General features: G+C 38.8%; 1 pseudogene; it reads right to left on the minus strand.

The window, feature by feature from the left end:
• Nucleotides 1–685: 685 nt before the first annotated feature.
• On the minus strand, nt 686–1245 carry LOC121487681 (annotated as a pseudogene).
• Nucleotides 1246–15455: the final 14210 nt, after the last annotated feature.

Raw genomic sequence — 15455 nt, forward strand, 5'->3', positions numbered from 1 at the left:
CCACAGCCCCGAGGGCTCCACGGCCGCCTACCACCTGCTGGGCCCCCAGGAGGAGGGCCAGGGGGTGCTGGACGTGAAGGGCCAGGTGAGGACGCAGGTGCAGGCGAGGAGGAGAAGAGGGAGGACGAGGAGGACGAGGACGTGAGCCACGTGGACGAGGAGGACTGCCTCGGGGTGCAGCGGGAGGACCGCCGGGGCGGGACGGGCAGATCCACGAGCAGGTGGAGAAGCTGCGCCGCCCGAGGGCGCCGGCAACGAGCACGAGCGGGACTGAGTGCCCGGGGCTCCCGGTGGGCCCGCGGCGGCCCCCTCGCCGCGGGGCTCGGGGCGGGGGCCTGGTGGCCGAGCACCTGCCGACCTCGACCTCGCACCTGCATGACAAGAGGTAGTCTAAGTACCTGGCCCCTGGCCCTCGGGGGCTGCTGCCGCCCCTGCTGCCCACCTCCCAGGGGCCCGGATCGGCGCTTCCAGAAGCCTCACCCCGCGCCCGCGCCCCCGGGCCGCCCCGCCCGGCCGCCCCCTCTTCCGCCTCGCGACTCCGCTGCCCTGTGGCGACACCGCCGCCCGCCCACCCGGGAACGTGCCGAGAGACGCGACTGCTGTACATGATTGTAATAAATACGAGTTGTCACTATTTAAAAAAAAAAAAAAAGGCTGCGGCCGAGCCGGGAGGCCGCAGGGAATCTTTTTTTGGTTGTCAAATGATCCTTTATTGAAATATTTTCCTTTGTAGTTAACTCGCTGGGCATTCCACTGCACCACTATTGATGTCATCTATGATGTCATGAGGGTGACGGCCATCAACATTGCAGCCCGCAGACTGGGCAGTCCCCAGGATCTCTTTAATGGTTCCAGAAAGTTCTCTGGCTAAAGATCGGTGTCGCATCTGTCGGGCAATATTGACAATCTCATCAAAAGTGATATTTCCACTGTGCTTAATGTTTTTCTGCTTCTTTCTGTCTCTTGGTGGTTCCTTGAGGGTTTGATAATCAGGGCAGAGGCAGAAGGTACCACTTCAATCTGGGCCTGTCTGTTCTGAATGGTCAGTTTCACTGTAATCCTTAGACCCTTCCAATCACCGGTTGCCTTGGCGATGTCATCACCAACCTTTTTTGGAGACAGACCCAGTGGGCCGATCTTTGGGGCCAGGGCAGAGGTGGCACCGACCTCGCCGCCGGAGCACCTCAGGTACACGACTTTGATCTCGTTGGGGTCGAACTTAGGCGGCATGGTGGAGGCAGCTGGTGTCGGAGGAACACCACATTTCTACATTATTTCTCACATTTCTACATTATTACCCCAAACCAATAATCTGGTGCTACCTCACCCCTTTCAAACAACTTTAGCTTTCTATTGTTCATTCTTGAGACTGTGCCCAGAAAAACACTAAGAAGGTAAAATCTGGAGCCAAGAGCTATAGATGAAAGCCCACGAGTCTGATTGACAGTGTGGCAATAAATGAAGACCCACCAAATGAGAAGAGGCAAAGGCTGTTACTGAGAGCTTGCTACAGCAAGGGAGTCAGCCATCACTTGCATTTCGGTAGAGACTCAAAGGCAAGCAGAGGAGTGGGAAAGCTTTGCAGTGAACATAATGGAAGTTTCCACATATTCCTGGAGTGGATGCTGCCTTGGGGTGGCTGGAGGTGGGCTAAGTGGAAGCAGGACATCCAATGTGATTGGTTAGGGAAACATATTTGGCTTTCTCTGGTTGGTCCTCAATCGGAAGCAGGAATAAAAATTAAGGAAGCTGTCAGTTATTATTAGTCAAGTCCTGGCCACTTGGGGCCAATTGTTACAGGGATTATGATCTGGCCCCCTGGATTGTTATTAGAGATAACAGCCTGACTTCCTATAAGTCTGATTTATAGCAGGCTGGCTTCCTAGGTTGTTGTACATAGGGGTCAGTTTCCAGACCTAGTCACTGCAGTTTATGGGTCAGAGTTTTATTTTTTTATGCATGCTCTAGCTGTCGCCCATTTGCATTCAGTCTCTCAGCAGTGTTGCAAAGAGCTGGAGGTAGAGCTTGGCTCTAAAGCCAACCACACAGGAGAGCTGAAATTTCTGAATGCACGGAAACTCAGTCTGGATTATTCACCAATTTATGTCACCTCATGTATCAGCAACCAAAGCACCACTGAGGCTTCAGTATTGGGATCAAGCCCTCCCATTGACTCTGCCATCCCAGACAATTGCTGGCGACTGTGGGCAGGAATTGTCTCTGAGCCACACTCCCATGCTATGTCCTGGGTTCCTTCTAGTCATTGTGGCAGGAGCAGAGAGGGAACACTCCCCTCCCTTGGGCTGTAATTGTTCTGTAAGTTATTCAGAAAGAGGGCACTGTGTACTCACCATGCCAGACAGAAGCATCTGAAAAATATCTGCAGACAGTGGGCGTATTAAATTTGGCTCCCGATATTCCCATCCATCTGCATGAGGTCAGCGACAAAGTCCAGCTCCCTGAAAATGAGACAGTGAGCTGGGGAAGCTGTGGTTTTTCCTTCCTTTCTTAATTTGATCTGACCTACATCTTCTTCATTCCATGTCAAACTCTGGGATTCCAAGGTTTTGAACAGTGAAAGCAAAGGTCCTTTTGGTGCTGGAGATTGAGGATCTGATCAGATGGCTCCTTAAGGAGCAGCTGTGAAGCAGCTGATGAGAGACTCATTCAATAAATGACTGAATGGAGAATGGAGTGAAGAAATGCTTGAGTTAAAATCCATCTTGAATGTCACTGCCTCCAGGAAGTTTGCCACACAGCCCTGGTTGGAGTGCTGCTCCGTGGTCTGCTCCCCAGCCACTGGGTCCTGTACCTCATGCAAAAGGACTTGCCCAGTTAATGGTGATGATGTCTACTACCTCCTCTCTTACTCTTTAAGCAGTGTGGGGGTGAGGACCATCCTTACCTCTGCACTCCAGCACCTGTTACTGGACCTGTGCATAGCTAGGACTTTCCTGGTATTCACTGAAGGAACACAGTATGAGTATGAATACACCACAAGAGGAGGTTGGCATTTCGGGAATATTGGAGAGAATGTTCAGAGTATCATCATTCCTGTGCTCTTTTCCTTTAATGATCAGCCAAATGTTTTTAAAAGTTTTAGTCTAGCATGCATGAACTATTCATAAAAAGTTACCAAATGATATGATATTACCTCATCTCTGTGATGCATTTGGTCTGAGCACAGAGTCAGACTACGTTGATAGATTTAATCAGAATTTGTGCCCAGTGAAGTTCCCACATAATGAGGCAATTGTCAAGTAGTGAGATGTTTGAATGGTGTGGGTGACAAGGGGGTTTCTAGCAGAGCCATCATGGTGGCATCTGAGGGACTAGAGAATAAAGGTTATGTTACGGGGTTTGGGCAATGACAGCTTTGGGCATGGTGAATTGGAAGTACCTACCAGACTTCCTCCTAAGTGGGACTCAGGAGAAAGGTTCACACTGAAAATATTGATTTGGGAGGGATCAGTAGCACAGAAATGTAATTGAAATCTCTGAGTGAATCCTGTCCAGGTACGGTGAATAGTAGTAGGAAGATTAGGATCATGCCCTGGAAAACATACATATAATGGACAAGAAAAGAGAACTTCCAAGAATACAGAGAAGTATCTAGAGAAGTAGGAGGAGGTAGGAATAGAAACCAGGTTGCAGAATGTGTAGAGACTGTGAAGGGAAAGACTTGGAATCATGATTTTTAAAATGTCGGAGGTCAATCCTGACCCTTATGAAGAGTTACTTATATAGGTAACTCTTTCTGTGGAAAGAAGAGAAATGAATGTCTTCTTTTTAAAAAAATATATTTTATTTATTTTTTCATGAGAGACAGAGAGAGAGAGAGAAGCAGAGACATAGGCAGAGGGAGAAGCAGGCTCCCTGTGGAGAGCCCGATGCAGGACTGGATCCTGGGACCCCAGGATCACGACCTGAGCCAAAGGCAGATGCTCAACTGCTGAGCCACGCAGGTGCCCTGAATGTCTTCCATTTTGAAGCCAGAGAACTTTTCCAAAAGCCCAGCAGACGCAACAACAGAGACAATAGTTTTGAGAATAGATGGACATACACAAGTTTTCCTTGCTTGCAAAATAATAATAAATAATAATAATAGCAATCACCTTGTACTTCCAAGGTAACCTATCAGTGAAATAAGATCCTGTTTCTTTTTAAGCCACAGTCAATAGTACAAAGTATCTGGCACCATTTCTATTAACATGATTAATCCAGATATTTTGTTAAGATCCAATGGTTTATGACACCCATACTGCCTGTAAAAATTGTGTTTCCTCAATTCAGTTCAGAGACTGAGTGATGTTTGCCTGGAAAAAAGGCTGACCCAGAATAAAGCCTATAGACTGGTGTTTCCTGTTCCTTGACAAGATAGCCATCTGGAAGAGATGTCTGTCTGGTGGCAGACATCCTGGTGGAGGCAGAAGTCTTCTCCTATGTCAGAAAGCAAGGAGGAAAGTATGGAGGAGGGTACAGTTAGGATTGGAGGTATGGTAGTAAGAAGTCCAGGCATTGTTTTACTGAGAGCTTCTAGAAGGGGAGGTAATTTACTGAGAATGAGATTGGAGAGGAATGCCGGAAGAGAATATTTTAGTGGAGAACAGAAAGGAAAGTTGAATGCGCAATCTCCAGGTAGTTAGTTTTGGATGGGCACCCCTTTACACGTTCTTTTTTTTTTTAAGAAAAAGCTACCCTACTTCCTTTTATCTGAAAGATCTTAATTTTGTCTCTCTTTTTTTTTCAAATAATAGTCACATGTGCTTCCATTTACGAATAGCTCTTCTGCCAAGGCACCTGTGGCTTCCTTCTGACAGTTCATGATGCTTTTCTTATTTTGAGCACCTTCCCAGTGCTGCACAGCCTGGTGCTTCTCCTCTTGCAAGAGCTCCCAAGAGATCATAATCTTAATGATTGTGATACAATCTGTACCCACAAACAATATGCCACTCACATCTTCCATCTTTGGGGGCCATGATGACTGTCATGATTTCCTTTCCATGTACACAATAGTCTGTTACTTGTTTTGTGTATGCCCCCCCAAATGAACTGTGAATGAATCAAGAGAATTCCATCCTTAGCTATCATTTGCTAATCCAAAATCTCTGTCACTTCACCTTGGATGCTTTCTCAAAGATGTTTAGTAATCTTGTGGCCTCACAGAATGTTCTGTTGACTTCCATCTGGAATCCCACTGCTGATGTCTGTTGTTGTTGGATCCTTTGTGGAAACCATTCAAGTGTGACAAGTCTTGTCTATGAGGCCATTCTGGCACCATTTCTATAAACATATATCTTTCATTATAAGGACTCTCTGTAGAGCTCACTTCCCATGGATTATTGCTTGAATTAAAATAAATAATTATCACCTGTTTTCCACCTTTTTGAGTCCACTAAACCCCAAAGCAGAGAATATCACCATATTACCAGAAAACATAATCCAGCTCTCCTCAATAGTACCCCTCCTATTAGTTACTGACCAGGAACTGATGACTTTGACACCTACCCCTCGGTGTCTTTGTTTGGGGCTTGCTCAGAAGAAACAGGGATGTTTTACCTGAAGTAGTCTACTCTAGTCTTCATTGACCTCCAGGGATGTCACCCCCACTGATCTTCAACTTTCTCCTCCTCCAATTAGAGAGTAAGGTATTTTGTGCAAATTAAGCACATGGGAAATAACAATAGCCACTGCTGTGAAACCAACAGCCAATAGGGATCACATGCTTATATGTTTCCCTGTATAGTCCATGTTCATTCATTAAGCGAACATGCTTTGAGCCTGCTTTGACACACAGCAAGGGGAGCGAGTGAATGAAATAAGGTCTGTCCCTCCACCTCTGTCCCAATCTAAAGTACGAGATGCCATTGTGACATTATCTAAACCATTTGGCAAAAGCCAGAGTAGCAAGTCATCCTTTAATTTAGAGTGATAGGACAGCATCACAGTGTAGGGGTGTGGGACTGAACTTGGCCATGAAAATTTAGGGGGGAGTTAGGACAAAGGAAAGATCTAGGGAAGACCATGTGCTCCCTGGGCATTGGATACTGCAGAGGGAGGCACAGGGGTAGATCAATGGGAGGTGAGTTAGGCAGGCTATGTTGGGTTACATTTATTTTTTTTTTTAGTGGTTTGAGTTTTATGTTAAGGAATTTGGTATTTTGTGTAAACAAATGAGTGGCACTTAAATATTTTTAAAGCAGAAAGTGATGAGGTTTGACTTGGGTTGACAATATTGCGGTTCTTTTATGTTTTCCTTGTGTTGTTTATGTACTTTAGTGTTGCCTGAATTAATCTTAAATCAGCTGGCAGCAGGAGCTGGATATGTGTGACTTGATTTCTGCAGGGCTTAATAGAAGGTCAGGCACTGATGTTTGCTTTATTTCAGTATCGTTTGATGGTTACTTCTGGAACTAGATGATCTCTCAGGCTCCTTTCAGCTCTGAAGTTCTAGAAGTCTAAGACATTAACTTTTCATTGCTGTATTATGGTTCTTTAGAACCAATAGAAGACATTTAGATAGAGAGATAGAGAGATACAGAGGTACAAAGTTAGAGATAGGTATGTATAGAGAGAGACAGAGAGAGAGGGGGAAGAGAGACAGAGAGAGACAGAGAGAGACAGAGAGACAGAGAGATAGGGGGAAGAGGGAGAGAGAGAGAGAGATTTATTTTAAAGAACTGGCTCATGGGATTGTGGAAGCTAACATGTCCAAAATCTGCAGAGTCGTCCAGCAGACTAGAGAACAAAAAAAGGGGGTGATACTGCCGCTAAAGCCCAAAGCTGTCCGCTGGCAGAATTCCTTCTTGAAGGAGGTCAGTCTTCTATTTAAACCTTCAACTGATTGGGTGAGGCCCACACATATTATGGAGGACAACCTGCTTCACTCAGCCTACCCATCTAAATGTTAATCTCATCCCAAAACACCCTCCCAGAAACACCTAGAATAATATTTGACGAGTATCTGGGCACCATGGCCTAGCCAAATTGACATATAAAACCAGCTATTATAACTACCCATATGTGAAGAACAATGATATTATGTCGATTTCATTTTATGTAAAAATGAATCAAATATGTTTTGAGATTTAACTGGAGATTTTGGTGGTATATTGTTCATTTTTATTTAATATTGTAGATAAATGAACCACATAGTTGTGAGTATATTTCTGTTGATATCTTCCACAATGCTGCACTCAGGGAGCACAGAACACTGAATGATGATAGCAGTGTTGTCCTTGCCATTTTGAAAATCATTCAAAGAGCAGGCAGTATCAACTGTGAATGCAGAGAACTTTCACTTTTAAAATGGCATGTAACTGGTGAACCCTTTGCGACCTCTCTCATAACCACACTAAAGTGCTTGTAAAAATAGAGAAAGGGAGAATTTTTTATTAACTGTGAAGTTTAACACCTATCCTTAAGCTGTTGCCATTGTGTTTGATGCAAAAATGAATGTAAATTCTTAAAAAGTGTGAATTAGTAAAACTGAATCAAAATTAAACTGGAAATCTAAGCAGAGAAAAACGTATGAAAGATTTGGAGGAAAAGGTAAGCAAATTTTTCCTTCTCTTCTGGTCTTTTCAGTATTGAATTTTCATTATGTTTAATATTTTATGTATACTATTGAATCTCCATGGTTGGTTCAGCACATAGATTTCACCAACTTAATTTGATTTCAAGAATCCATTGTAGAAGCTGTGTTCATGAGACAATTTGGAAAATTCTAATATAGATAAAATTTTATTATGGATATATATAGGGCAATAATAAATAAAATGCTAGGAATTTAAATTATAAAATACTTCAGAGGTGGTTTGATGTTAGGCAATCTATGAAGTCATCACTTCAATTGGTCCAACAAAAAATTATATGATAAGCTCAATATGTTGTCTAAAATTGAGTAAAGTTTAACATTTATTCAAGATTTTTAAAAATCTTTAGAAAATTAGGAATATAATGACATATTTTTCTGTGTTCAAAAGCTTTATCTTGATCCAATAATCCATTTTGTTCTTAACTATGAAATATTGGAGTCATGTCCATTGAGATCAGGAGTAAGTCGAGAATACTTTCTAGAACCATCATTATTTAATACTATTTGAAAAGTTCTGGCCAATGAAATTGTGTATGAAATAGAAATGAGTAACTTTGGGGGTGCCTGAGTGCCTCAGGTGGTCAAGTGTGTGACTCTTGATTTTGGCTCAGGTCATGAGATCAAGCCCCATGTTTGGCTTCATGCTCCGTGGGGTTTCTGCTTGTCCCTCTCCCTTTGTTTCTCCCACACTCACAATCATTCTTTCCTGTCGTTCAAATAAATAAATGAAATCTTTTTAAAAACAGACTGCACCTAAAAAAAAGAAAGAAGAAAATTTAATTTTCTTACAGCTTATGCAATAATATATCTAAAAAACAGAAAGTCTCCTAAAAATAGCTTATAAGGATTCAATGAGTTCGTTGAAAGGGCAAAGCACAAGCTAAATATATAAACACCAATAGTTTTTCTTTATATTAATAATAAATTATTAGCTGACATAATGGAAATATATTTCTTTTATCGAAGAAACAATGAAAAAATGCATCATACATCTAGAAATATTCTGGAAAAGAATAGGTTTTTTTTTTTTAAAGTTCTCACTAATAGGTAGAATTTTGAAGAAAAAATAATTATAGAATAGATTGGTGGTTGTCAGAGGCAGGGGGTGGAGGTGGAAGGGGCTCAAAGATTCAAACTTCTAGGTATAAAATAGTAAGTCCTGGTGACATAAAGTCCAATACGGTGACCATAGTTAATAACACAGTATTGTATGTTTGAAAGTTGCCAAGAGAGGATCCCTGGGTGGCGCAGCGGTTTGGCGCCTGCCTTTGGCCCAGGGCGCGATCCTGGAGACCCTGGATGGAATCCCACATCAGGCTCCCGGTGCATGGAGCCTGCTTCTCCCTCCGCCTGTGTCTCTGCCTCTCTCTCTCTCTCTCTGTGACTATCATAAATAAATAAAAAAAATTTTTTTTAAAAAAAAAGAAAGTTGCCAAGAGAGTAGACCTAAGAAGTTCTCATCACAAGAAAAAAAATTGTACCTGTGTATGGTAACTGATATCAACTAGACTTATTGTGATCATTTCACAATGTATACAAATAGTGAATCATAATGTTGTACACAAGAAACTAATATAATATTATATGTCAATTATATATCAATTTAAAAAAACTCCTGAAAACTCTAATAGACATTTTAAGTAATTACCCCCTCTTCATATAAAAAGCTTTCATAAATAATTAAGAAAAGTATTCATATCCCAGTAGAAAAACTGGGCAAAAGCCATAAAAAAAGAACTCATCAAAGAAACACAAATGTTTAATAAATGTAATAAAAATGTTCACCCTATTAATCAGAAAAAATAAAAATGAAAACACGATGTCTATCAAATTAACATAAATTTAGATAATTTAAATTATAATACTCAGTATTGTGAAGGTAAAGTAAGAAGAGCATTCTGTTATACTGCCAGTGGAATTATACATTGGGACTACTTCTCAGGAAGGAATTTAGCAATGTAAATTAAGAACCTTGAAAATTTCCTAACCTTTGATTAGTCATAACTACTTCTAGCAATCTCTCCTAAAGAAACAGTGAAGGATGAAGCCAAAGAGTTAAATGCAAAATTTTAATTGTAATATTTATGACAAGGAAAACTGGAACTAAATGAATATACAACAAAGGAGAAATTATATAGTAAGTTGAGATACATGCAAAAATGTAATACCATGTAGCCATTATAATTAGGTTTCTAGGGAATCTCAGTGGAAATTAATATAATTATATTAAAAATTGCTATATAAAGCCATATAAAATAATATATAAATTGAAACTTTATTCACAGAGCATATTTGCAATTAAAATGTTAACTCTTTAGATAGGACAGGAAATAAGATTTAAATTATATTATTTTTATTCTTTATACTTGTCTGCACTCTATGAATTTCTAGAAGCACATGTAACACTTTTATATAAGTGGGAATGTGAACTGGTGCAGCCACTCTGGAAAACTGTGTGGAGGTTCCTCAAAGAGTTAAAAATAGACCTGCCCTACGACCCAGCAATTGCACTGTTGGGGATTTACCCCAAAGATACAGATGCAGTGAAACGCCGGGACACCTGCACCCCGATGTTTCTAGCAGCAATGGCCACAATAGCCAAACTGTGGAAGGAGCCTCGGTGTCCATCGAAAGGTGAATGGATAAAGAAGATGTGGTCTATGTATACAATGGAATATTCCTCAGCCATTAGAAACGACAAATACCCAGCATTTGCTTCGACGTGGATGGAGCTGGAGGGTATTCTGCTGAGTGAAGTAAGTCAATCAGAGAAGGACAAACATATGGTCTCATTCATTTGGGGAATATAAAAAGTAGTGAAAGGGAATAAAGGGGAAAGGAGAAAAATTGAGTGGGAAATATCAGAAAGGGAGACAGAACATGAGAGACTCCTAACTCTGGGAAACGAACTAGGGGAGGTGGAAGGGGAGGTGGGCGGGGAGTGGGGGTGAATGGGTGACGGGCACTGAGGGGGGCACTTGATGGGATGAGCACTGGGTGTTATTCTGTATGTTGGCAAATTGAACACCAATAAAAAATAAATTTATTAAAAAAAGAATTATATAATACAATTTTAAAATATTGAAATAGTCATACCTCATTTTATTGAGCTTCATAGATACTGTTTTTTACAAAGTGAAGGTTAGTAGCAACCCTGTACTGAGCAAGTCTACTTGACATCATTTTTCCAACAGCATTTGCTCACTTCGGGTCTCTCTGTCATATTTTGCTAATTCTTATATTATTTCAAACTTTTTCAATATTATTATATTCATTACCATGATCTATGATCAGTGGATATGACTTGCTGAAACAGATGTTGATTAGCATTTTTTAGCAATAATGTACATTTTTTATAAGAAAAGTATTTTTAAATTAAGGTATATATCTTATATTTTTATTTTTTTTAATAATAAATTTTTTATTGGTGTTCAATTTGCCAACATACAGAATAACACCCAGTGCTCATCCTGTCAAGTGCCCCCCTCAGTGCCCATCACCCATTCACCCCCACCCCCCGCATCTTATATTTTTAGACATAATGCTGTTACACAACTAATAGTCTCCATTGTAGTGTAAACATAACTTTTATACACACTGGGAAACCAAAAATTTCATTCAACTTATTTCATCACAATATTCACTATATTGCAGTAGTGTGGGAGCAAGCCCACAATATCTCTGAGGTATGTCTGTAATCTATCTAAAATGAGATTGGGAATTATAAAGATGGCTCTAATCTGTCAAAGAACTAAAAAATAGATAAATGTAAAATGAAAAGGCAATAAGCTGGGGGAATTAGCTTTAAGACTGTTAAATGTATATTTATATAAGAAAACAATGAAGAAACAGAAAACATATTTCACTATAAGTACAATAAAAAACTGATAAAAATCTGTAATAAATTTATTTAAATCTTGTGAAAAAATACCAAAATTGTATTAACATACAAACCCTTGAAGTGTTGACAACTCACCAGGCATATTATAAGCATGAGAAATTATTCTCTTTTTAAAAAGATTTTATTTTTTATTTGAGATGGTGAGTAAGTGTACAAGAAAGCACAAATGGAGAAGGGAGGGGCAGAGGGAGAGGGAGGAGCAGACTCAGCACTGAGTGGGGAGCATGACTTGGGGCTCAATCCCAGGACCCTGAGATCATGACCTGAGCTGAAGACAGCCACTTAATTGACTGAGCCATTCAGCCACCCCATGAGAAATTGTTTTTAATTAATAATTCTTGTGTAATGTAATTTTGAAAGCCTGATTTGGTCTTTACAAATACATTCATGACCATTGCTACTAAGAGACAATTTCTCCATGCTGTTCACACTGTCCCTCTGTCCTATGGGATACAATTATAGATGTGACAAAAACAAAACAAAATCAAAATCAACAACAAAAAACAGTGGAAATATTTTATCAAGTCATAGCATTGTAAAGATTTATTATTTCTATATTTTTGCGGGAGGTATGTTGCCATGAGAGGTCTTTTCAGTAAGAGCCCAATTTAAAGTATGGTAACATTTCTATATTACATTTAAAGAATAAGTATGTGTAGAAAAGTGACTGAGAATTAGCCTGATAAGGATATAGTATCTCCCTGTTTGTGGCCTCACATTTTTACCATTTGTTTAGGTCAGAATACAGAATGAGTAATACCATCTATGGGCAGACCAAAATAACCAAAAATTTTTCAGTTGTATAAAAAATGTTTATTCACATGTACAGAATCACTTCAAATATCACAGACATTCAGCACCATTGAACTTTATTTAGATGATGATTATTCTAATACCACTAGAAAGATTGAGACAGTCATGTAAATGACTTGCCCTGCCCTTAAACAAAACAGCAATATGAAAAAATATAAAGAAATTATAAAAAATATTTTCAGATATCTTCAACTACTTATATAGTTAATGATAAAATGAATGCCTAAATCAGTATCTTTTTCTCTTTTTCCATTTTGCAAAAGCAACAATGAGGAAAAAGAATTCTACAAATTCACTGAAACAGCAGTAATTTATGGATTCAAAAATATGTCTAAGGATACAAATGATTGACACTGGTTGGGCTAAATCTGTGCAGATAGGAATAAAGAAAAGAATTATGAAAAGCAGCAGGGGAATCCAGAGGAAGTGGCATACAAGTGATCAAAGATAAAAGTAAAAAAAAAAAAAAAAAAAAAAAAGATAAAACAGCCACATTTTCACCAAAAGCAAAAAAGGAGAGAAAACAAATGTATAAATAACATCTTTAGTGTACTCGAAGTAAAAAGCAAGCAATCTAGAATTGTATATCCAGTGAAAACATTCAGTAAAAATGAAGGTGAAATAAAAAATTCTCAGTAAAATTCTCAATAAACAAAAGCCAAGAGAATTCTTCCCCACCAGATCCACATCGAAGCAAATGCTAAAGGAAATAGTACTTCAGGCTAACAGAAAATTATGTCACATGGACATTCAGATTTAAAAAAATGATCTAGGGATCCCTGGGTGGCGCAGCGGTTTAGCGCCTGCCTTTGGCCCAGGGCACGATCCTGGAGACCCAGGATCGAATCCCACATCGGGTTCCCGGTGCATGGAGCCTGCTTCTCCCTCTGCCTGTGTCTCTGCCCCTCTCTCTCTCTCTCTCTCTATGTGTGTGACTATCATAAATAAATAAAAATTTTTTAAAAATGATCTAAAAACAAATAACATCACTGTATATAGTAAATGCTATATAAATAAGTATGAGAGACTTTTTCCCTTTTAATTTCTTTAAAAGATAATCATTAAAACCCAAAATAATATTGATATATTGTAAGGATACATATGTAGTTATGTAAGTTAAAATATAGCAACAATAGCACAAATGACAGAGAAGTTAAATAGAAACACTATTCTTACAATATATGTGAAATGATTTAATATTTCAGTTGAACTGTGGGTAAAAATTGTAATCACTAGAGCAATAAAAAATAATACAAAGAGTTATTAGCAAAATACTAATAGATAAAATAAAATGGAATCTTAGAAGTGACTCAATCATTCCCCCCACCCCAAAAAAGGGCATAAGAAAGGAAGAAACATATTTAAAAATAGCAAGATTGTAGATCTAAACCCAGTATATCAATAATTGCATTAAATATAAGTGGAATAATACTCAAACTAAAAGGAGTACTTGTTGAGTACAAATCCTTAGATTTGTTGCATTAAAATGCATGATGCAACTATATACTGTCTACAAGAGATACACTTTAAATATAAGGAAATAGGCAGATAGAAAGTAAAAGACAGAAAAAATGTATACCAGCATCATCCAAAAGAAATCTGAGATGGCTATACTAACAATCATATGAAATTGTCTTCAAGAAAAGAAGCATTAGAAGAGTTAAAATTTTCCTAACGGTGAAAGGATGGATCAATCAAGAGGATATAACAATTTAAAATGTATAAAACATCCTAACGACCTCACAAAAAAACCTATTAGAGCTAATGCATGAATTCAACAAAACTACAGAATACAAGATCTGTATGCAAAATCATGTGTATTTCTTTACATTAACAATGAATAATTTGAAAATGAAATGAAATGAATTCCATTCACAATAGCACCAAAATAAAATAGGAGTAAATTTAACCAAGGAGTGCAGGACTTTTACACTGCAAAGTACAAACTATTCATGGAAGAAATTAGTAAGACTTGAATAAATGTTAAACTGTCCATTTTCAGAAATTGGAAACTTTCACTTTTTAAGAAAGGCAATACTATTCAAAGTGATCTACAGATTCGGTGTAATTTCAGTCAAAATCCCAGTGGTTTGTATAAATGTAAAAGCTGTTTCTAAAATTCATATGGAAGGGCAGCCCCGGTGGCGCAGCGGTTTAGCGCCGCCTTCAGCCAGGGCGTGATCCTGGAGACCCTGGATCGAGTCTCACATCGGGCTCCCGGCATGGAGCCTGCTTCTCCCTCTGCCTGTGTCTCTGCCCCTCTCTCTCTGTGTCTCTATGAATAAATAAATACAATCTTTAAAAAAAATAAAATTCATATGGAAGAAACTAATTATGTACTATTCTATTGGCTAATTGAATTTAAATAAAATAAAATAAAATAAAATTCATGTGGAATAGCCAAAACAACCTTGAAAAAGAGGACTCACAGGTCCTGATATCAAAATCTACTACAGAGCTACAATAATTAAAATAGTGTGACACTTCTATAAGAACAGACATTGATCAAATAGAATAGAATTGAAAGTCCAGAAAGAAACCCATGCATCTATGGTATTGATTTTCCACAAAGGTGCCAAGACCATTCAGTTGGAGATAGAATAGTTTCTTCAACAAATGGGTTGAGCCAACTGGATATCCACATACAAAAGAATGAAGTTGGTTCCCTTCCTCACACCAAATATAAAAATCACCTCAAAGCAGATGAAATATCTAAATATCAGAGCTAAACCCATAGAGCTAGTAGAAGGAAACATAGGTATAGATATTCAAGATCTTGAATTTAACAATAGATTCTTAGAAATGATACCAAAGCATAAGCCACAAAAGAAAAAAATAGTTAAATTGGATTTCATGCAGATTACAAATTTTTGTGCATTAAAGTCCATTATTAAGAAAGCAACAGTCTACAGAATGGGTAGAAATATTTGTAAATCATATATCTGGTAATGATCTATTATCCAGAATGTATAAAGAACTTTTACAATTCAACTACAAAAAGAGAAAGCACTTTATGCCTATTAAGATGGCTAAAATAAAATAAAAATAAGTGTTGACAAGGATGTGGAGAAACTGGAACCCTCATACATTGCTGTAGTCATGTAAAATGGGGTACCCACAGTTTAGCAGTTTCTTGAATATTTA

This window comes from Vulpes lagopus, chromosome 3 (genome assembly GCF_018345385.1).
Source record: "Vulpes lagopus strain Blue_001 chromosome 3, ASM1834538v1, whole genome shotgun sequence".
Taxonomy (NCBI): Eukaryota; Metazoa; Chordata; class Mammalia; order Carnivora; family Canidae; genus Vulpes; species Vulpes lagopus.